Here is a 24,589-nt window from a genome sequence, read left to right as displayed (position 1 = left end):
TTGGAAATTCCAACTTCCATGCATTGTTACAGGGTGTTCCATTATTCATTTCAGAGCCGATATTTACCCCATTTTCTAAATTAAATTTTTAACAAGAAACTGAAATAATTATTCAATCAATTAAATTTTTTTGTTTAATTCGTGTTATTAAACTCGTAAAATCTTTCAAATAAATTTTAGCGAAATACATAACGAGGTTAAAAGTAGTTTTTGACATCAATGTCGTTTCCATACTTACTAGGGTGGGGCAAAATGATCGTTTTTTCAGCACAGCACTTTTTTGGTACCTTTTGGGGTCCCAAACAACTGTGCAAAATTTGGGGTCGATTGGTGTTGACCCGGCGTGGCGCATTGCGTTTGAAATTTGTATGGAGATTAGTATGGGAAAACCTACATTTTTGCATTTTTAATTCTACAGACTACAATTCTTCTTGTAGTAAGTCAACAAATAGATAGAAGTATAGTACAGGATATGCTGAACAACTTTGCCGAAGGATGTATGGTGTTAGAATGTCTCTAAGCCAAGTTATAGCTGTTCAAAGTTCGATACATCGAATTAAATGCCAAAAATCATTTTTATTGCCAACACTGCGGGTGTACCAATGGAATTTCATATAGAATTCCAAAATAACATTATTTATTTTAGATTTACCACATTGGTATGTTTGGATAAATTATTCAAAAGCCTTAGCTCAATTTCATGAGGTAGTTGAGCAATAGGGCGTAATGAGGGGTGATGGGGGGGGGACTTTAATATGTAGAAATTCGAACTGAAGTGTTGTCGAGTTGGAATGTTCAGATGAATTATTTCAAAACATTTACACATTGCCCTACGCATAATAGAAACGATGAAATAAAACATACTGTATCCATTTGCCTTGACTTTTATCAATAGAAGTTATGTTACAGACTGAATCAACTGATGTCGAGTTGATATGTCAGAGGATTATATTTCGGTATACAACGCATGATTTGATAGCATGCTCATTTCTATGCTGTTCGATCACGAGGCGTGAAGCTAATTTCTGGATTTCAACATGAAATCTACCAGATCCCTACATCAATTTTTGCTTCAGGTGATCGAGCAGCATCGAAATGAGCATCCCATCAAATCATAGTGCGTATTAAACTGAAATATAATCAATGCAATCCTCTGACATATCAACTCGACATCAATTGATTCAGCCTGTAACGTAACTTCTATTGGTAAAAGTCAAGGCAAAAGGATGCAGTATGTTTTATTTCAACGTTACTATTATGCGTAGGATATTGTGTAAATGTTTTGAAATAATTCGTCTGAACATTCCAACTCGACAACATTTCAGTTCGAATTTCTACATATTAAAGTCCCCCCCCCCTCACCCCTCACTACGCCCTATTGCTCAACTACCTACACTTATGAAATTGAGCTAAGGCTTTTGAATAATTCATCCAAACATACCAATGTGGTAAATCTAAAATGTATAATGTTATTTTGGAATGCTATATGAAATACCATTGGTACACCCGCAGTGTTTTTGATTTTTGGCTTTTAATTCGATGTATCGAACTTTGAACAGCTATAACTTGGCTTAGAGACATTCTAACACCATACATCCTTCGGCAAAGTTGTTCAGCATATCCTGTACTATACTTCTATCTATTTGTTGACATACTACAAGAAGAATTGTAGTCTGTAGAATTAAAAATGCAAAAATGTAGGTTTTCCCATACTAATCTCCATACAAATTTCAAACGCAATGCGCCACGCCGGGTCAACACCAATCGACCCCAAATTTTGCACAGTTGTTTGGGACCCCAAAAGGTACCAAAAAAGTGCTGTGCTCGGTTGATATGGCTACGATTACGTTTTCCCATATAACAATGCCCCACCCTAATACTTACCTGTCTCTAATAAAAAGTTACCTCGAATATTCTTCTATATATTTTGGAGATCTCGTCATATTTTTTCTACACACGATGTATGCTTTCCAAATATTAAAGTACTGTCAACATGAAACGAAGAACACATTTTTCGCTGCACCACCTGCAACTCACATGGAAAGTTCAAATCCCACAGTACCAACAGCGAAGTTCTCATTTGTGCCATTTTCGACACCGCCGGTAGTATTTCACCATATTGTAGACACACCCCAAGGATCTAGGCCGTTCCCACGCGTTCTTCTGCTGCGACAAGGATCTAGGCCATTCCCACACATTTCTGTTTTGACCAATGCGTAACACTGGCACAACGCAACGGATCGGCGCAGCATGAGCAGCGATACCTAATTAGCTGATTAACGACCTGCGAACTGGAATGTGTCACCAGAGCGAAGTTATTGAACAGGCAAAGGCTTCATGCTAGTTACGATTCAAAACTTATCATCTAAAGATCAGAACCGACGCAAACTGTGAGAAGGAAAGACGCGTTTTTTTTTTCTTAAGGAGGGTGAGCCAAGTTTACCAAGGAGAAAAAATTTTCATGTAAAAAAGAATAAAAAAATCTGTTGTGGGTACTTATGACGACCGCTCAATACCATGATAGTATTGCCCTAATTCCCCTTTTGTTTATTTTCAAAACTGACTGTAGGACTTGGAAGTGGAATCTTTAGAACATGATTAGAATGACCGCTCAAAAATGGTTTTACCCGAATTCTTTCCACGACTAACTAAACAGTTTACAGTTTAACATGACTTTACAACTGTGAAGGAGCCTGAGTGGTATTACTTGTGTAAAAAAAGTCCAAGGAATCGTACACGGAAAAAAGTAACACACGAAACGTATGAACCCGTATAACCCCACTTATTCCAGTAACTCGAGTTTGAAGTTAAGCATGCCTCTGAATTTCGGAAAGAGACTTTATGCGACTGACTACCCGTAATATTTCGTATATATAAGTCCAAAGAATTTATTGTTAAAATGACTGCGCGCCACGCGTGAACTCATTTCACCCCAATTCCTTCCGAAAATCAAGTTCTCTGTTATACACTGATAATATAAATTCGTAAATAAAATGAATTTGATCATGCAATGCACGAATTCATTCGTCGTTTTCTGCAACGAAGTATTTTCGTGCATTATAAATACACTCAGGTTTTTTTGCGCGGTATTTTTTACGTGGTTTTCATTTACGCTGATTTTGAAATTTACGCGGTTTCCATTTGCGCGGATTTTGAAATTTACGCGGTTTTCATTTACGCGGATTTTGAAATTTAGGCGGATTTTGAAATTAACGCGGTTTTCATTTACGCGGATTTTGAAATTTACGCGGTTTTCATTTACGCGGATTTTGAAATTTACGCGGTATTCATTTACGCGGATTTTGAAATTTACGCGGTTTTCAATTACGCTGATTTTGAAATTCACGCGGTTTTCATTTACGCGGCCTGTATCCCCCGCGTTCGCACGAGTTCATTTCGTTCATCTTAGAAAAGTTTTCATATTTATTATTATTATTATTATTATTATTAGTATTATTATTATTATTATTATTATTATTATTATTATTATTATTATTATTATTATTATTATTATTATTATTATTATTATTATTATTATTATTATTATTATTATTATTATTATTATTATTTCAATCGATCTTTTAGGATCAATGCTTGATAACAACGATTTTTTAAAGTAAAAGGAGCGATCTGGCAAAATTGATTTTATTTCAACCTGCTCACAGTGCCGCATGCCATGATTATCATAAAAAAATCGACCTGGGAACCGCATTCCGGAATTTCCGGAACTGGACATCAAGTATCCGTATGTGTCAGGATGCCTTCGTCTATAATTTCATTCTTCATAGATCTTCGAGTTGATGTTTTTTGATGTGCCGCATGCCATGATTATCATCAAAAATAAAATTCGATCTGGGAACCGTGTTTCGGAATTCCCGGAACTGGTCATCAAGTGCCTACTTGTGTCAGGATGCCTTTGAATATGATTACATTCTTCATAGATCATCGAGTTGATGTTTTTGAAGTAGAATACTTCTAACGTTTCAATATGAGGTCCCGTTTCAAAAATTTCAGTTGAGAAATTTTCCCAGATTTGAAATGCGAATATCTTCTGTTCTACTGGAGGAAATCGCAATATTTTTGCACTATCTGATCGGAAATTTGTGCACGTATTTCACATTAAATTTCGGAATTACTGCGACTACTATAAATAAACCAAAACAAGGATTTTCAGAAAACAGCGAGGAAAATGCGCAATTTGCCAGCATATCCCACGCAGAGCCGTCAAAAAGGAGCATGTAAGCGTTTCATTACATACGGGAATGTTATATATACAGGTCACGCGAGCTTGTTTTGTATCAGTGGGTGCTCGCTTACCACACGAGCAACATGCTCGTCCGGACGGTACAATGAGCGGTATCATGTTTGCGTTCCCGTACCAAGCGTCATCGCAAGGTTCTTCGTGATAAAATGCAGGGAATCACCAAATCCGCCATTCGGCGTCTGGCTCGTCGTGGTGGTGTAAAATGCATCTTCGATTTAATCTACGAATGATGATGGTGTGCAAGAAAATGTCATCCGAGATGCCGTGACCTACACTGAACACGCCAAGCGCAAAACGGCAATGAATGTCGTCTATACTCTGAAGCGGCAGGGACGCACTTTGTATGGATTTGGAAGTTGAAAAGGTAGAACTCACTTGTATCATTATAAAAAAGGCCCTTTTCAGGGCCACCAAAATCATTTCAAAGAATAAGTTTGCATTTTCTGTTTCATGGACTGTTTCTCCCTGGAGAGCAATTTATGTTAAACCCTAAATTATGATTTATTTCAGTACGCAAATTGCAAATATGGTCAGAAACAAACTGGAGTGAAGTGGAAAACATTTTTACTAGGCGCATTCAAAAAAGGTTTCAATTCTCAAACATTTTACCAAGGTGCCGTATTACATTACTCTCTTTACCCTGAGTGTTCGATAATCTCCGTAGTGGAAACACAATTTCAATTTTGTTCTTTATCAAAAATATGTGGTCGGCCAACAAAGGTGTGGAGCTACGAAAAACACATATTGAGGACAACACAAAAAAGGGCGAGCTTACATTGTGCTGTAGTCAGGTATAAAAACTCAGCATGCTGTTGCTCACGCTCAGTTCGTTTCCAGCATCAGCATACAGCAGTTCGTTTGCAGCATCGCCCGCAAAATTCAAACCGCCGTCCGTTTGCTGCTGTCAGAAGAGTTGGCCAAGCACGCCGTCTTCGATGAAACCAAAACTGTTACCATATACACCAGCACCAAGTAAATTTCGAACACTGCCCAAACAAAAGGCCCTTTTCAAGGCCATCAATTTATCGACAAAGAATGAAATTGAAGTTTTGTTGTTACAAGCATCAGCTTGTCAAGAGCGTTGGATGGTAAGTGAGCCACTTGTGAACAATACCGTCGCTTTCACGAGAATGGCACAAAATCAAAAGTTATTTGTGATTTATAGACAGTTTAGTGTAATGATTCAATTTACACAAATCGAACGTTTTCTAACGTTTCGATATAGGTGCTCCGTTTCAAAATTTTCGGCCAGAATGCTGCCTGTTTTTTCAAACGTGAAAATCTGCTGTTGTGTTGAATGAAAACCTTCGATTTTTGCGCTGATTGGAAATAGTTGTGACTAATTCTGTAGAATGTACAATTACTGAAAATAACGGATTTTGTGAAAGCAGTGGTTGGTCGATTCTAAGCGAGCCAGACTAGTTTTCGTTGGAAGGTCCACCTCTGACAATAGAAATAAACTATTTTATTTTGAATTCAACTACAACTTCCTTGAAAACAGCACAGCTAAAAAACTTTTGGGAAAAACGCGCAGACCTAAATTTACCACTATAATGGAAACTGCCTGTGCCCCGACGCACAGCATCGTCAAGATTAATAGTAATTCAAGCCGGGAGGAAAGAGGTTGTAAGGCAATGGAAAACGAAAATTTCATTTATATCTTACTGGAATATAATTGGCTGGTCCTGAAAAGAACTTGTTGGTTTGTGGTTTATTTTGGGTCACAATTTAGGCCTGCTCGATTGCTGATAGCTGTGAATTTCTCGCAGGGCGACAGTTTCTGTTCAGTAGTGATGAGGCTTCCTAACGCCAACCGTGACTGGGGTACTTTTACACGACCTTCGTTGCTTACTGCTTGCGGGGAGGCTTTCCTCTGGTGGACTTACGAGCGGTTTGTTTGGTACGGGCCATTTATCAACAAAGAATCGAATTGAAGTTTTGTTATTACAAGCATCCGAAAGTAGCTTGCCAAGAGCGTTCGATGGCAAGTGAGCTACTTGTGAACAATATCGTCGATTTCACGTATTTCACAAAAGAAAAAGTTATCATTTGTTTGTTTGTTTACAGTTTCGTGTTTACTAGGCGCATTCAAAAAAGGTTTCAATTCTCAAACATTTTACCAAGGTGCCGTATTACATTACTCTTTTTACCCTGAGTGTTCGATAACCTCCGTATTGAAAACACAATTTCAATTTTGTTCTTTATCAAAAATATGTGGTCGACCAACGAAGGGGTGGAGCTACGAAAAACACATATTGAGGACAACACAAAAAAGGACGAGCTTACATTGTGCTGTAGTCAGGTATAAAAACTCAGCATGCTGTTGTTCACGATCAGTTCGTTTGCAGCATCAGCATGCAGCAGTTCGTTTGCAGCATCTCCCGCAAAATTCAAACCGTCGTCCGTTTGCTGCTGCTAGAAGAGTTGGCCAATCACGCCGTCTTCGATGGCACCAAAACTATTACCATATACACCAGCTCCAAGTAAATTCCGAACACTGCCCAAACAAAAGGCCCTTTTCAGGGCCATCAATTTATCGACAAAGAATGAAATTGAAGTTTTGTTATTACAAGCATCAGAAACTGGCTTGCCAAGGGCGTTGGATGGTAAGTGAGCCACTTGTGAACAATACCGTCGCTTTCAAGTAGAATGGCACAAAATAAAAAAGTTATTTGTGTGATTTGTAGACAGGTTAGTGTAATGATTCAATTTACAAAAATCGAACGTTTTCTAACGTTTCGATATAGGTGCTCCGTTTCGGCCAGAATGTTGCCTGTTTTTCTAAAAGTGAAAATCTGCTATTGTACTGAATGAAAATCTTCGATTTTTGCGCTGATTGGAAATAGTTGTGACTAGTTGTGTAGAATGTTCAATTACTGAAAATAACAGATTTTGTGAAAGCAGTGGTTGGTCCATACAATTCGATTCAGAGCGAGCCAGACTAGTTTTCGTTGGAAGGTCCATCTCTGACAATAGAAATAAACTATTTTATTTTGAATTCAACTACAACTTCCTTGAAAACGCACAGCTAAAAAACTTTTGGGAAAAACGCGCGAACCTAAATTTTCCACTATAATAAAAACTAGTGCCCCCGCCGCACAGCATCATCAAGATTGATAGTTATTCAAGCCGGGTGAAAGGGGGAGGGAGGTTGTAAGGCAATGGAAAATTTCATTTATAATAATAATACTTTATAATTGGCTGGTCCTGAAAAGAACTTGCTGGTTTGTGGTGTATTTTGGGTCACAATTTAGGCCCGCTCGATTTCTGATAGCTGGGAATTTTTCGCAGGGCGACTGTTTCTGTTCGGTAGCGATGAGGCTTCTTAACGCCAACCGTGACTGGGGCACTTTTACTCGGCCTTCGTTGCCAACCAGCCCCCTGTCAAGGACGACGTCTCTGTACAGCCAGCATCACTGCCATGAAAGGCAAAATATTGATTTTGAACCGAATGATTAGAAGCTGTATTTAGTTACAAAATGTCAATTAAATTAAATTATTAAATCATCCCACAAGATGCAAAACGTCGTGTGGAATGCTTGAATATCGAGCATAGTGCCGAACATAATTCTTTGTTTGGGGCTTTATAGCTATAACACCCCATATATGTCGGTCGCTGTCAAACTCCATATGATGGTATAGGGTTGCCAGGGGGCTGTTGCCAACTGCTTGCGGGGAGCCTTTCCTCCGGTGGACTTACGAGCGGTTTGTTTGGTACAGGCCATGTAGCGAAAAATGCTGATCTGCTACTTCTCTGATGCTGGTAGTAGGACGACGGTCAAACGCTCGTTTGCGTGCCTTCATTCATAAAAGTTCAACAATATTTTCAAAGAATGTTGCAAATTGTCAACTTGATAATTCCAAAATACTCCAAATAAACTATGAATGTGCTAAAGTCGACAAAGTCACATAGAAATTGCTTATTCCAGAGCAGAATTTACCGGTCTAAAGTGTATTCTACTTCACTCCGGTTATGTCTCTGACATTACCCACCCATCTTTTTGATGTGCCGCATGCGACGATTATCATATAAATAAAATTCGTCCTGGGAACCGTGTTCCGGTATTCCCGCAACATGTGTCCGGATGCCTTCGAATATGATTGCATTCTTCATAGATCATCGAGTAGATGTTTTTCATGTGCCGCATGCCATGATTATCATAAAAAATAAAATTCGTCCTGGGAACTGTGTTCCGGAATTCCCGGAACTGGTCAGAAAGTAACAAATCTATATTAAACCTTTATTGAATTAATTGCTTGCTATACTAAGTAGACGATCTGATAAGATTTGTTGAAATAAATGAGTGTTTCTGATACAATAATGCATATGCAATGTAAGCTCATGAATAACCACTTTTGGGAGCCGCTCCCAGGAACTGGCCAATTCGTATTACTCATATATGAAGTGAGATTATTATGTAAGAAGGTCATTTCTAACAAATTCTTGTCGAAAAATGTGGAATTTTTGAAAATATTTAAGAAAAACTGAAAAAGGCCAAAAGTTGGTACCCCACTGCAATCTGCATTTACTCCGGGGTCGTAACTCTGAATACAATTTTTAATGCATTTTTGAAAATTGGAATAATTTCCGGTTCTTTGGCAAACAACTACATCAAAATCGATTAAACCGAAAAAAGTTATGGCCAATTGAACGTCGATTTTGGTGTATCGAAGAGGGCTTGGTAATTTGAAGGTTAAATAAACCAATGTACACGCCTAGAAAATCAGAGGATCAACTTTTATCTGGAGAGCTTAAATACTGCAGATTGTTTAAAAATTAATAACACAAATAATAAATGCAATCCATTGGCGTCGTTCAGGTAAGAAAATGATGAAGTGGCAAATGATGTGAAAAATCATGAAACCACGGAAAAAACATGTTTATTCAGCAGCTGCGTCTTTGGCGTCCTCGTCGTCGCTAGAGTGTGGAATTGAAGTTGTGCATTCCGGCTCACGTGGTAGCTAAGCTGTACGACGATCACGTTTGCGCTTCGGAGCATTTTTTTGGATTCCTTTTCCTTCTCTTTTTCGATCATGCTTTTTCGATTATCTACTCCAACAGCACCTTAAATTATTATATTGTTATCAGGAATCAGAATATATTGGCTTAAATGGCACGTTCCCCGTATGTAGTCCACATTGGATAAGACCACATTGGATAAGAAACTTTAGTATGTCTCTGAGTTTCAGTCGTCCAAACATGGTTTCGTCTATATAAGGACGGCCGAAGACTCCAAATCGCAATTGCGCTACCGCTGGACAGTTGCATATCAGATGATATTAGGTTCCGTAGTTGGATTCACAAAGATCACATGAAAAAGACTCGCTGAATAGTTGTCATGTGATAATTGAGTTTGCAGTGGTCGGTTAAAGCCCTGGTCAGCATGCCGCAGTGGAGCTTCGAAAAAAGTAGGAGATTTTTCGAAATCACTGGGCACTATTTTTATAATTTGCACAGTGCGATTTGAGAATTGGTAACGCCTTCGATTTCGCATTTAAGGTTCAGGTAAATAGGAAATGGTTTCGTCACTGGCATTCTCACGGCACGAACGCTGTCGAAACAGAATCTCCCGGTTTCAAACATAGCGGAATACACTACACCGTATTCCAACATGATGGTTGTAATGACGAGATGGTTGTTATTACTGGAACGCAAGGAAATATCGTACAGACGCACAGCAATTTTATCATAGTCCATACATGCAAGTGCCTAATATTATCATGCGCAACGACGTGTTGCATGTTATTTTGAACGTTATCAGTACAGTATTACGTGTGTGATGGAATTGTAACACGACGAAAATAAGTCTAAACTGCATTTGCACTTTTAGCCTTAAAAGCGCATTTTTTTTTAAATTTTCTGAAAATTGTTTCATAGCTTCAATACGTCCCTGTGATAATTTTGAGATAATTTTCGCAATGTATTTTTAAATGTTCCAATTCGCGAACACTACGGTGGATTGGGCAGTATTTGAAACAGACGACCAATCTTTTCAACCGAAGACTTTTCGCTTTTTGTTGATGGGCTTCGCTTAACATGAAATAAACGATCGACGAAAGTAACGGTGCTTTATTGTTCAGACGGGCTTGGGACGACTGTTTGTTTTTCGATGCATGCTTATAGCACTGGCGCGGTAAAGGTAGGAACAATTTGTTCGTTTGTTACACTGCTAGCAAGCAGCGCGATTTTAGCGTCTGATCTGATCGAGTAAGTAAAGAAAGTAAAGCGACGGTCAAATGCCAATTGGTCGAAGACATTTAAATTAAATTCAAAAATTGTGTTCAATTTATTCGCCATTTTAAATACATCGAATCGTAAATGGTCTTGATGAGCAGGTGCAAGAAATTGATTTTTGACATTTTAAAAATTCAAGATGGCGACTTCCGGTTTAGCAAAATTCTCTATAACCTAAACAATATTAGTAGTTTCGGAACAATCATGACGAGTAGGAGACATAGGACGATGTTTGACGCCGTTGCAATTCAAGTTGGCGATCTTATATTCGAGGAAGCTTTGGACGATCGCCCAGATTTTTCATGCGGGAATTTCGGTGAACCGGAAGTCGCTATTTCAAAATGACGTCAAACATCGACCTTTGTCTCCCACTCGGCAAGACTATTCCCATATTGATTGAGTTATAGAGAATTTCATTAAGGCAGAAGTCGTCATCTTCGATTTCAAAATGGCGTCAAACATCAATTTATGGCACCTGCTTGTCATGGCCATTCCTAAAATACCTATATTGATTGGGTTATAGCGAATTTCATTAAGCCGGAAGTCGCCATCTTCGATTTCAAAATGGCGTCAAAAATCAATTTCTGGCACCTGCTCGTCATGACAATTCCTAAAATACCTACCTTGTTGAGGTGCGGGCCATGAGGAGTCTTCCAGACCCGTCTCTTCCATTTTTCCGAAAATATTCTAAGTCTTTTGCATTCAACAGGACTTCGAATATTTTTTGCAACAAACCGTGGTAATTGCAAAATCCGCGCAAAAATAAAACTGCCAAAATTCTTCTAAGTTCTTTGCATTATTTTTGCGAAATCCGCGCACAAAAACTTCCAAAAATATTCTATTCTATATAAGTTTTTTGCTGAGGGTTTTTCCGCGGATATTCGAATCAACGCGGTTTTTAACGCGGAATTTCCAAACAACCTCGTAAAACTACGAGAAAAAACGCGTAAAAAACCTAAGTGTATAAATGATCATGTGTTATTGTGTAACTGGTGTTATTTAAAGTCAATCATTGTCATATGTATATACTATCAAACTGACATAGGACAACAATGTAAGTTTTCTAATTGACACGTTCAATATTTTTAATATGAACTGGAGCACAATATAATAAATACATATGTATGTATCAGAAACCACTTATGTCACTGCTAGGTGTAACTAGCAGTATAGTATGAACCTTCATATGTCTAAACTGTAAACAAACAGTTCTTTGCAGTATTTGACGCACTTACGAACTAAAAATCCATTGCAATAATTTTGGCCATGTTTTTTACACTGCGTACTCCTATGTGCGATAATGCCATTATCTGTGAGTATTCAAACGAGAGGTAATAGCCTCAGTTATCAGCCTTACTTCCTTTTGTAAACAAATCTTATCGAAACCAAAAGTTATAGCAGTTTTAAACGTTGTTGTTTATAAACAACATGGGCATGAAGGGGTTAAATTTTGTTCCAACAAATCCAATTATTGCGCTTGATAGCGACATTTTCGTTGGTTTTTCGCTTTTCTCGATTAAGAACGAACGGTTATCCAAAATGGTCAAAAAAAATTCCTGTAACTTTTCTTTTGACATCAAGGCTATATTGGGAACTATTTGAAAGCTACAGAAAGCTATAAAAATACGATTCAACTATATAATTTAATCATCGTACCTTATAGTTTGTCAATGTTTCCATGTAATTTTAAAATAATTCCAAATATCACCTTGGTGGAAAATGACAGGGTATTTTTGTGATTTCTCAAAAATGTTTTATTTTTGATGGAGAAACGCGAATAACTTATCCAAAGGTCGTAATAAAACGAAACAACTATTTGCGTTGGAACAAATTTTAAAATATCTCGAAAACTACTGCATTTTCGATTTTTTTTGTTAAAAGTTATTTGAATAATATTCTATAAAAAATTAGAATTTTTGGCAGCAAATAGTATGAATTTTGAAAATATGTTAAACGTTGTTGTTAGGAAACTATCTTATTGATAATTTCTCCACGATCCAAATTAAAGTCACTAAAAAAAATTCTTTTTCATGTTTAAAACGATGAATATTTGATGTTTGACAGTTCATGATGGAGAAACGTTAAGGGGGTGTCTGGTGCAGAGGGCAAAAAATTGACTGCTTTTTTATCCACTGATTGAACCTCTAGAATAGTCTCCCGCAATCTCTGTGGCCACGCTGAACTTCTTTTGTTTTAAACAGCCATGCATTCCTCGCGCGTATTTGCTGTAACACACGCAAATTTCAATATATCGGAAACAATTTTCGAAAAACTGACTGCGATAAAAATACAGTGTAAACAGTACACTCTAAACTACTTCTACTCAAATTTTCAAGAGAAAATACCCAATGGGCTATTTTCTACGGCGTTTTTTTCGTGATGCAATTTGATGCGGGACACCCTTTAATAGCGTTTTTCTCGACACTGCGTTTTTCAAATTAGCGAACACGATAACTCAAAAACTAATCAACGAATTGACTTGATTTTTTTATGAGAAGATATAATATGTGTCCCCTATCGGTGAACCACAGAAAACTGAATAAAAATTTATTTCTTCCTATTATTTCGAAGAAAAGTGAGCAAATTTTGCAGTAAAATATTAGATTTTTCGGTTTTTATGTAGCCATTTTCCGACACTCGAACTTTTTTCTATTTTTTGGGCAACGAGTAACTATAAGTTTAAGCTTTACAAATCTTATTGAATTTCCTGTATCAGACAATTTTATCAAGATTTACCGTGTTCGCACGGCACTTCTCGACGTGAAAATGATTGGACCTCTACTCTTGGAACGCTAGTATGCGTGGCTCTGCGTGACTGAAAATATTTTTTTGTACACAATGAATGTATAAATAAATCTTAACATTACATTGCCTTGAAAATTGTAAAACAACTTTCGGTTTGTGCACTTTACACCATATGCCCCCCTTAAAACCTTTAAAAAGGGTAATTGTTTTTGTTGAAAAAAAATATCCAAATATCTTGAAACCATCGAATTTTGGAAGATTTTAGTTAAATTCATTTTGATTTTGAATGGCATTAAGAATCATATTATATGCTACATTTATAGTTTCGTGTCTCAATTAGTACGAAATCTAAAAACATGTTTAAAGTATTTGATAGAAAACTTTTTTACTGGTTCCTTCTCCATGATGCAGCTACATTTAAAATGTTTCCTTTCTTCTGAGGATTTTATTGACAAAAAAAAATTAAAAAATGGATGTTTTCGCTATTTAATTCTTTAACAATTTTTTTGCTTTTGTAAAAAATATTACAACTTTTCTTTTAGTGTATATTTTATTCCCTGTAACCTTTTTCAGATAGCTTTGTTGTATAAAATACGGTGATCGAACAATGTTTTTAAAAAAATGCGGCATACAAAAACGTTTACATGTTCAAATTAATCTGCCTATTTATGCTTATCATACGAACAAATAATCCGAAACTTTCAGAAGTACAAGCACTTTGGTATGCATAGCCGTTCCATCGTGTCCGGCCAGTTCGGTTATCATCGTGGGAAAGTTAACTTTACTTTACTCTGCTATTTGCCTACCTTATCTCGTTGACCGCACAACTGGACAATATGAACCGGAGCTCGGTCTACCAGCAGCGGAGAGGCCCAAGTTTGCAAAGTCCAGGCACAGATATTAAACTTGCAACAGGCAAAATTCTGAGAAAGTTATCTAACCAAAGAGTAGAACGGGGTGAAAGAGACATTTCGACCTTCGTTTTAAATACACCGTCTAATGCATGGAGTCGAAGGCCCAGAATATTTAAGAAAACAAAAAATGTAAGCTACAGGTATCTCCTTAACTTATTTTTGGAACTCGAAAGGAAAAAAATTCAAAAACAGTTCTTCATAAGTGGACAATCATTTGTTGGTGAGGTCGTTCTGATGTGCTTCGAATTTGACGAAACCTCCAGCGTTTGTTTATGAATTTGCGGGATGGACTGTGGCCAAATACCAGCTCTATACTTTTAATTTAAGATGGATTTATGGCTGTTTTGAAATCTAACACATTTAAGCAGTTTTATACAAGAAAAAAAATCCAGTCATAAATTCTTCAACAAAAATCGAGATTTCGTGAATTGAATGATTTACGAAAATCGTGACCAAATTCCTGAAATTATGGATAATAAACCTCGTATTCATGAAACTATGTTTTCAAAAAACCAGTTCGTGTTAAAGTGTGTAAAGCGTTACAATTCAATTTTTGGTTGGGTTACTGTGGTTGATCCCTGGACATGTTTAGTTTTTGCTATGATTCTTGTTCATACTTTGGAGATACTAGAAGTATATCAACTAAAACCATTTTTTTATGATTTCAGGAGCTTAGTCGCGATTTTCGTAATTTCTCATCACGTTCGTTACTGTGATAATTTATTGATGAGCTAAATATCGGATTTTTTGACAGAGAAGCATGATTTATGTTTAAGATTTTAGGGCTATAGTCACGATATTCGTAAATTATATTAACGTTTTCGTGATATTTTATGCAAGAGTTTCGTGTTGGATTTTTCTGGCAGAGTAGTTTGTCTCATATTCATGATTTCGGGATCTCAGTCACGATATTCATAATTTCTATTTACGTTATCGTGATATTTTGGTCACAAGTGCCGTGATTCGTGTTCATGATTTCGAAAGGATAGTCACGATTTTTGCTATTTCAGTCACGAGTAGTGTAATTTCTGTTTCTGATTTCAGGATCTTAGTCACGTTTTTCGTTTTTTGTATGCACGTTGTCGTGATATTTTCTTCTTGAGTTCACGTTCGAATTTTACACGTAGACTAATTTGACTCATGTTTAAATACCATCGGATTTTTTACTCGAAGTAACGTGATTTGGTTCATAAAAGCGTAACTGATTTGCGGTATTTTATTTTGTGAACTACACCACGAACACGATTTGTGGTTCTATAATATATTTGTGGTGTTCAGCTCAGTTTTCGTTTTCTATTCAGACATCACCTTAAACCTTATCGAATAAATAATGATGTTCGAGGTCCTAATAGTTTTCTTATATCTGCTACTGCTCGCACCTATTACTAGTCCCTTTGGGCCAGACATAACTATATGATGTTTCATGATAAACCCCAAATTTATTGAAATAGTTCACGTGAAGTTTCCAACACCATGTGCAGAGTTGCATGAAATTAAAATTATTACGGATATCCTCTAAATATCACAAGCACTTTAGATAGATCGTGAATCATGTGCTACGAGTCATGGAACAGTGCACGAATCCCAAATAATATTTAATGATTTTGTGTACTATTTCACGAGCACTAATGGTCAGTCGTGAAAAGAATACTAGAATTCATGAACCAGTTCACGAAAACATGAACGATATTTTATGATGTTGTAAACTATTGCACGGGTGCACTCACAGTCAGGTGTGACTATTATATTAGGAATCATGAATCAGTTAACGTTTCTATGAATAAGGTTTCATCATTTTGTGAACTATTCACGAGCAGGAATTGTCAGTCGCTAGGAATCATAAATCAGTTCCCGTATACATGAATATTTTTCGATTTTGTGAATTATATTAGAAATCATGAACTAGCTCACGAATACATAAAAAATATTCCATAATTTTGTGAACTATTTCATGAGCACGAATGGAGAGTTGTTACTAAATCGCTAGAAATTAGGAATCAGATCACTTATACATGAATGATATTTTGTGATTCTGTGAACTATTTCACGAGCATAGAAATTGAATCGTGACTATTATATTAGGAATCGTGAACTAGTTCGCGCTGATTGCAAGGATACATGAAAAATATTCCGGGTATCGTTAAAAGGATTACGAGCAAATATGTTTTGATTTTGTAAACTATTTCACGACCACGAAAACCAGATCATGCTCAAGATGTAACAAATGATGAATCAGTTCACGTCGAATAGTCAGACTCTGAATAATGTTCCAAAAGCTATGAATAAAATCTCGATTCAACCTTTGGATTTATGAATAATGTTCATAAAGTTGTGAACTAGTTCACGAACAGAAAATCAATTTGGTAATGGTATGGCGCAAACAGTGACAGCGCGTTTGCAACTTTTTAAATAGAATATTTTTTTGTTAAACTAAAGTTGAGCACCCGAGCAAAAAAATATTTCAAATTTTTTTTTTAGGATGTTGATGTCTTCGGCAAAGTTGTAGAAAATTATGTTTTAAACAACTTCGTCTAAGAGACCACAGACATCAGATCACATTTTTAAGAGGAAATTGTTGTTTTTTTGTAAATATGACCTAAAAATCAATTTATCGACTTTTCCATGCAAAAATCCCGAATTGATTAATTTAATATGTTCTACAAACTAAATTAATATTACTAAAATACAACTTTTTGTTAAAGAAACTAATAACATAAAATCAATATTTTAACTTCCAAAACCCTTTTTCATAAAAATTTGCACTGTTTTCATGAAAGATTTCCTTTTTTATGGGCAATTCCGAGCAGCCAAATTTCTGGCTATTCTGATACTCTATTATTCCGAGATTAAATTTAATATTACATAGAAACAGGATATAGATGGACGCATTGTTTGGGTGACCATTCATGTACGAAGGTTTATAACATAAAATGTGTTTATATTATTCTTAATTTATATACATTATTAGCTATTAGACGAATTTCGCGCCAACTCAAACAAATGTTGGCAGCACCCTCTCAGATTTTAATGAAACTTTCTATACGTAAGAACTTTGTCACAAAAAGCCACTTTGCATACTTTTTTTCCCCAAGAATGATCTAGTTCGATCTTTTGAAAAGGGTCAACCATTTTTTTTTTTTTCAAATGGCTATAATGACAAATTCTACAAAAAAATGTTGTAGGGGTGATTTTTGCAAAATTAGTCAAATTTTTGAAAAAAAATGTTAAAAAAAAAAATTTGAACTCCTGGTACAGATTTAATTGTGGCAACACTGCCTGTGCCTTGCCTGCATCAATACTCATTTTATCAACTAACAGTAGTATAAAACTAAGGCCCTAAAGCAGTCTAGTAACAACAGTTGTGAAGAGCAGTTCTAGTAAAATTATCATTATGAATCAATAGTATAAATCAAAGTTAACCAGTATCAAGTGCTGTGCAAAGACAAACAATCCGAAGTGTAATCGTAGAAATTTAAGTCCGGAAGTCGCCATCTTGGATTTCAACATAGCGTCAGAGATAAATTTCTGGCACGTACTCATCAAGATCATTCCGAAAATACCCAGTCAGTTTAGATTCTAGACTGTGAACTCTGGTCTCTTCTCTCTTCACGCTGTATTCTAGACACCGGGTTCAGGCCTTGATATTCTATGGACTCTGGACTCTGAACTATGGTCTCTGGGGTCTTGATTCTGGACTGTGGAATCCGAACTCTAGAGTCTGAACTCTGGAATCTGCATTCTGGACTATAGATTCTGGACTCTTGGCTCTCCGCTTAGGACTCTGGACTCTCTCATCGCTGGATGATGGACTCTTGGTGCTGGGCTGACATTTCTGTACTATGCACTCTGTACTCTGAAGCATGGGCTCTGGTATCTGGGGTCTGGAACCATGGACTCTGGAATCAGAACATTAGGCTCTGGATTTTGGGCTGTGGGCTCTTTTCTCGGGACTCCAGACTCTGGATTCTGGTCTCTGGGCTATATGCTTTGGACTGTGGGCTCAAAGCACGGGACACTGGGTTCAGTATTTTGGGTTGAGAACTCTGGGCTCTGGATATTAAACTCTGGTCTCAGGATTCTCGTCTCTGGACTCTGAGCTCTAGATTCTGGACTTTGAACTCTGGATGCTGCGCTCTTCACGCTGTGGGCTCTGGACCCTCGCCTCGAGATTCTGTATTATGGACTCTGGATTCTGGGTTGTGGGCTCTGTGCTCTGGAGTCTGAACTCTTGCCTCAGTATTTTGGGTTAAGTACTTCGGGCTCTGGATTCTAGTCTCAGAGCTCTGGACGCTGGTCACAGTAATTTGGGTTGAGGACTCTGGACCCAGGATCTTAGGTCTGTATTCTGAGCTCTCGCCTCGAGATTCTGTTCTATGGTCTCTGAACTGTGGACTCTGGACTCTAAACTCTAGATTATGCACACTGAACTCGGGACTCTGGATTCTGGAATCCGAGCTTTGGGCTCTCTCCTCGGGACTCTGGGTTCTGTACGTTGGTGTATGAAATCTAAACTCTGGATTATCGAATCTGAACTCTGGGTTCTGGACTATGGGCTCTAGTATCTGGACTCAAAAATCTGCTCTCACTATTTTGGGCTCTGGGATCTGGATTATGTGCCAAGGACTCTGGGCTCAGTATTTTGAGATAAGAACTCTAGACTCTCGTTTCTGGGCTCAGGACTCTAGGTTTTGGACTCTGGGCTCTGGCATCTGAGCTCTGATCTCTGGGCGCTGAGCTCTGCGCTCTGGACTCTGAACTCTGGACTCGGAACTCTGGATTCTGAACTCTGAGCTCTGTCTTCGAAATTCTTCGTTCTGATCGCTGCGCTATGGACTCTGGACTCTGCATTCTCGACACTGAACTCTGGGTTCTGGACTCTAGAATTGCCTCAGTATTTGGGTTAAGGGATCGCGACTCTGGATTCTGGTCTCTCTCCTCGGGACTCTGGACTATGAAATCTGGAATCTGGGTTCTCACCTCGGGATTCTGGGTTCTGGTCTCTGGGCTATGAAGCCTGAAGAAAAACACACTGAAAAAAAAATTCAGTTTGGACAAGGAAAAGTTTTTTTAAATAACTTTTTTTCCTTGAAGGTGCCCAACTTGAATTTTTGAAGGTAGGTAGGCAACATAATTACCTATCTTGGAACAAAATATCATTCAAATCTAAGATAGGTTTTTTTTTTTTTTTTTTTTTTCAAAAAATCGACTTTAAATTTTTATATTCGATTTTTTTCAGTGTAGGAGTCGATGAAGAATTTTTTCAATATTTTTATTCAAAAATTTAACTAATTTTGTGATAATCACTCCCACAACATTTTTTGTAGAGTTTCCCATTTTTTGACTATAGCCATTTGAAAAAAAATGGTGAAAGAAGTTTGACCCTTTTCAAAAGACAGTCTAGATCATTTTCGGAAAAACAAAGTATGCAAAATGGCTTTTTGTGACAAAGTTCTCATGTACAGAAAGTTTCATTAAAATCTGAGAGAGTGCTGCCAACTCTGAATACGATTTAGCACGAAATTCGTCATTAGAAAAATGTTATATTTTACACGCACCCACAAGCATGTTGAACATATTGAGTTGGTCAATTATAGTTATAATATGGAAAACTTTAAAAATTACAAATTCTGCCAAAGAACAACGATTTCGGCTCAAAAATAAATCTACAATAAGGTATTTTCAACAAAATTGTTCAACAAATCTAAGGCCCTAAATAGGTTTTGTCCCACCTTCTTTGGATTGGTTTCACTGTGCGCCGCGGCGAACACGATAACTCTTGACAAAATTGTCTGACACAGGAACGTCAATAAGATTTGAAAAGATTAGACTTGTGGTAATTCGATGAGCCAAAAAAAAAAAGAAAAAAAGAAAATGGCTTTATGAGAACCGAAAACCACATATTTCACTGTAAAACTCGTTCACTTTCCTTCAAAATAATAAAGAGAAAAAAACATTTAGTTTTCTGTGGTTCATCGACAGGCACACATATTGTGCATTTGCATAAAAAAAATCAAGTCGATTCGATGATCAGTTTTTGAGTTATCGTGTTCACCAATTTGAAAAACGCGGATTCGAGAAAAACGCTATTAAAGGGTGTTCCACATAAAATTGTATCACGAAAAAACACTGTAGAAAATGACCCAATTTTGTCTTGAAAATTTGGGCAGAAGTAATTTAGAGTGTATTGTTTACATTGTATTTATATCGTTGTCAGTTTTTGTTGTCAAAAATTGTTGCCGATAGATTGAAATCTGCATGTGTTATAACAAATACGCACGAGGAATGCACGGCTGTTTAAAACGAAAGAAGTTCGCTCACTACACCAGACGCCCCCTTAAATTCGTAAAAAAAATGTCCGCTATAAATTTAACTTTACCTATTTTGGAGTACAGTGTACGATGTTTCCATCATACTATCCCAGAAAATTGCCTGTATTTTAAAAATATAAAAAAAAACTTTATGGCAAAGCTGAAATTTTACTATGAACTTCGTTAACACCAACAAAATAGACTATTGGAATCACTCACTCTGACACTGGGTTTTTCTGTCAACATTAGAAACATACCCATTTAAATTTACCGAAAACGATCACCAAGAATGATGGATCTGTTTTTGTTACTTCGAAAATTTCGCCTTTCCATGCCGAGTTCCGTTGCTCTATTTTGGGTTTTTTCAAGTTTGTGTCAATATTTACCGTTTCCTGGTACCAACAGATATTCTTATCACCCGGAACGACGACGGACGATAAGTCACCATAACACATAGTCGACAGTTCGGTGCGAAGAAGCACAACCACATGACGCAAGCGAGTTGAAAGGCTCTTACCAGCAGCAGCTACTAAATAGTATGAACATTCGACGCTCGAACTTGGAGCAAACTTTGGAAGGTTGCCTACGCAAACCTCCAGCATGGGCCCTGGTTGTAGCGGAGGAAAGTTCAAACACCATAAAGGCATTTGTTTGAGAGCACTGGGTTTGCTTCAATTGGATTGTACCTCCCCCCCCCCCCCCTCGCCCGTCCGGTGCAGTAGGTTGAGGTAGATTCACGTTAGGAAGAAGCAGCCGCCAACTCGCGCAGACAGCATGACGACGTTTCTCGGCCTCCCCCCGGTGATTGTTGGTATCCCACTTCTAGATGATACAACACAAAATATCTCTCGAGTGGAAGTTTTACAATAAACATCACGGTAAATACCTACCTACTTAACGTTGAACAATTGCTGCGCTAAGGGGCTTTCTAACTAACGTCATTCAAAGCAAACAGAAAGGGAAGATCAAAACAGTTGCACGTGTTCACGAAGCGTGGATTGATGCATAAATTTCCCGTACACCTTTCGGCTGTCCCAACGATCTAATCACGATCCCTAGGGCTGCATTTTGTAATCACGGCGCGGTTTAGTTCGTCTCTCGATTATCTCCTCGCATCGTATGATTGCTTCAGTTCGCCGCGTGCATGTAGGCGCGACTACATATATCGACCGACCCACACACACAGGAGAAACCTTCGGGTGAGCTGCGCGCTTAAAGACACTCCGAAAGGCATTTGAAAAGCAAATTTCCACGCGTGCTTACTTTTCGGCGGTGCGCGGTGGTGTGTCTTGAAAAGAAAAAAGGGTTTTTCAACTCTTCGCAGTCTGATGCATAGACGACGGGGCAGCGATAAATTTGCATTTTCTTTTCCAGCCGGAACACGGTATAGACGACGGTAACGGTCGGTGGCGGTGCGGCGTCCGACGGAGACTTGGGCTCGACGGAGACAGAATTTGTTGGCACGATAATGAGAGCTGTCAGTGGTGGTGGGTGATTTTCTTATTTTGTGAGCACCGCGTGGAACGTGGGTTGAGTCGAACCGAGGTTGTAGGCCGGCTTCGAAGACACTATTTCAGCGGGCATGGAATGAAGTGACACATGGTTGATGGCATCAGTGTTGGGGACAGATCGTTTTGAAAGTAAAACCCAGTGTTGGGGCACCTGCAATCGACTAAGGTGGTCAAGGTGATCAAAAACACTTTATGGTAGTGGAGATCAATCTATGTGATTTTAATTTGCGTAGTTTTTAACGCGACTTTTACACGAATTTAGCGAAATCACGCTATTTATAATATAACAGGACATAAATAAACAAAAGTCGCAAGGACAGAACATGCTTACTATAACCCGTTTCAAATATATTAGCATATAAAAATCGGAAATAAACATCAAGCGTAAGAATCGGACAGAGATCCTTCAGCATAAGAATCGCTTAAAAAGAGTTCACCCGTATAACTCGCCAAGGATGAAACTCCAGTATAAAAATCGGTTAAAATAAATAAATCGTATGGAGGAGCATCCGTATATCGTGATGTTCAAGATTAAAAGTCGGCTAACAAAAGCTTTGTAAAAATCGGATATTTTTTCCGATTTTTATACTGAAGTTTTTTTTATCCGACTCGTACAAAGGAAAGTCTTAGTTCGATTTTTATGCTTAAAGTTTATATTCGTTTTTTATATTCTGATATATTTGAAGCTGGTTTTACGAGTCCTTGCGACTTTATTTTCGGTCGCTGAATTAGGGTAAACCGAATTAATTACTTTTCGCATTTCTCGTATGCGAACGTTATGCAATTATTGAAGAAAATTATAAGTCATATATTTTTTCACTCAGTTCAGCAAATGTTTATTAGTGCATGTAAGTAGGGGAAGATGGGGTAAAACTTACCCCCGGGGCAAAAGGCACCCATTGCTTATTTCGAAAACATCTGAAAATTTCTAGAAAAGGTCGGAAGTCCGCAAAAGTAAACATACACTGTCAAAGTTTGATAACCGTACATCAATAGCAGCTTGGGACATAAACAAAAAACAGTAACGTGCTCTTCTCATGTGCTCTTCTCATGTAATTATTGTAGCTCGTACAAGATTTTTCAGCTCTTATAAATGATGTTTTAATATTATATCAGAGCATTCCAGTTCTATTTATACCGTTGTTCATTATTCTGACGCACTGCATATGAAAAATGTGCTAAATAATTCACTTTTTACAAAATTTATATCGCTGCTCCATCGGGGGCAAATGCCCTCTTCTTTAATTTTGTTGGGATTTTAATCGAAAACAGAAAAATCGTTCTGAAAACCTGCTAATTGCATAACCTAAGGCTATTTGAAGGCACAGTTTTGTGAAATCCCGTCAGAAAAAAAACTACTTGCTTGTTCGTCCCGTTGTTGCGGTGCATTATGCCCCGTTGTTGTGATGCATTTTACCCCCGCACAGGTGTGTTTTGCTCCGCTTATTTTTCAAAAGGTAATTTTTAATGATTTTGAAGAATTGAATTATTTTCGCGTTTTCGAATATTTTGCAAAGCGTTATGATTGTGATTACAGAGGAAAATGTTGGCTAAACGATATCATTAATTAAATGTTCTCAATTGATGTTCTATAGCTGAGTTATGATCATATTTCCTTTTTTTGTTGGAGACGTTGGTTTATGAGTAGTAAAAATTGCAAAGAAAAAAAAAATAAATGAATGAATGAACGTCTGTAATCTGTGGTCTCAGGGGTTATTTACTTAAAATAGTTAAAATGTCGCCTTGATATCAAAAGAGAAGTTACAGGAAATGTTATGGGCCTTTTGAAAAACCTATTGTTGTTGATGGAGAAACGCGAATAACTTCTGAAAAGGTCGCAAGAAAACAAACTAATTGTGTTGTTAAAACAAATTTTAAAATATCTCGAGACCCACTACATTCAGAAAATTTTTGTATTTGACATTTTGATTTAAAATGGCATTTAGAATCATATTCAAAAAGAAAATTGTGTTTTTGACTACAAATAGTATGAATTATAAAAATATGTCAAAAGTTGTTGTTAAGAAAACTTTTTTATAGAAAGCTTTTCCATGATCCAAATACACTGGAATAATTTCTTTTACGTCTATAAAACGATAAAAAGTAGATTTTTGAATTTTATGATGAAGTAACGCGAATAACTTTTAATGAAGGCATAATCACGCGAATTAACTGTTTCGCTGGAATAAAATTCAAAATATCTCGAAAATTGTCACATTTTGGAAGATTTTTGTTAAATGCATTTTGATTTAAAATGATACTTGGAATTATATTCAGTAGTAAAATTACAGTTTTGTATGTCAATTAGTATGAAATTTTAAAACATGTATAAAGTTATCGCTAGAAAAACTTTTTTACTGATAAGTTCTCCATCATACAATTATGTTCAAAATATTTCTTTTCTCTTTAGGTTTTTTTTACAAAATATAAAAAAATAGAAAAATGGTTTTTTTTGCAATTTAAATTTTGAGCACAAACTTTTGTTTTTGTGAAAAATGACAACATTTTTTTCAGTGTATATTTTTTTCGTACATAAATATTCATTCCCTGAAACTCGTTCTCAGTTGATGTATAAAATAAGTAATCGAACCCAAAAAAATTGAAATTAATGC

The 24,589-nt window shown here is 37.0% G+C and overlaps 1 protein-coding gene across 1 annotated transcript in view; it reads right to left on the bottom strand.

Annotated features, from left to right (window-relative positions):
* Positions 1-24,589, bottom strand: part of LOC131689640 (eukaryotic translation initiation factor 5B) — a 409,123-nt gene that overhangs the window by 144,951 nt on the left and 239,583 nt on the right. The gene's annotated exons all lie outside the window — the stretch shown is intronic.

This window comes from Topomyia yanbarensis, chromosome 3, assembly GCF_030247195.1.
Source record: "Topomyia yanbarensis strain Yona2022 chromosome 3, ASM3024719v1, whole genome shotgun sequence".
NCBI classification, from domain to species: domain Eukaryota; kingdom Metazoa; phylum Arthropoda; class Insecta; order Diptera; family Culicidae; genus Topomyia; species Topomyia yanbarensis.
This window is presented reverse-complemented; position numbering and strand designations above follow the sequence as displayed.